We start from the raw sequence: 705 nt of genomic DNA, 5'->3' as shown, positions 1-705 counted from the left end.
ACAGCCCCACTTACCTCTATGCTTCAGGGACAAAGGGCGAGTCTGAGCCTGACCCTGAGCCCAGCCTTGGCTGCCTCAGAGGCTCAGGCCCTGCCCTCCTCCTCCAGCCAGGGTTAGGGGTTTCCCACCCTTTCTGCAATCAGCTCTTGGAGGCTGGATCTGTGCCAGCTTGCAAAAGCTCTTTGCAAAAGTGGAGAACCTGTGGATTTCTCTGCTAAAAAGGGAAATCCACGTTTTCTCCAATAAAAACAGGGCACCTCGCACTGCCCCCTCACACCAGGGCTTCTCGCACTGCCCCCTCACACCGGGGCCTCTCCTCCTCGGGGCTTGCACCCCACGACAACCTCCAATGGAACGCAACCCACCGGAAGGTGAGGGCTAGGGGTGAACTATTTGGGGCTCATTTTGCTGCTGTTTGTCATCATCTTGGTGATGTTCGCCAGACATTTAGGACTTGTGAAGAAATAGTAATCATTGGAAAAGGGAAAGAAAGGTATAGCTCAACTGTGGGAGTGAAGAGGAAGTCAAAATCTATGTCACTAGCTCAGTGGCTCATTATGACTTGAAAAAAGATTTGGTACTGAGGGGGACTATGCTCAGTGTGCACTAACCTAACTTTGTGGTAGATTCCCATCAGCATGTTTGCCCAATGTGAGATAAGTGTTGTATAGTCATGCTCAATGTTGACTGCTTTTAATCAACTTC

This window comes from Crocodylus porosus, unplaced genomic scaffold (assembly GCF_001723895.1).
Source record: "Crocodylus porosus isolate Cpor-Errol unplaced genomic scaffold, CroPor_comp1, whole genome shotgun sequence".
Taxonomy (NCBI): Eukaryota; Metazoa; Chordata; order Crocodylia; family Crocodylidae; genus Crocodylus; species Crocodylus porosus.
This window is presented reverse-complemented; position numbering follows the sequence as displayed.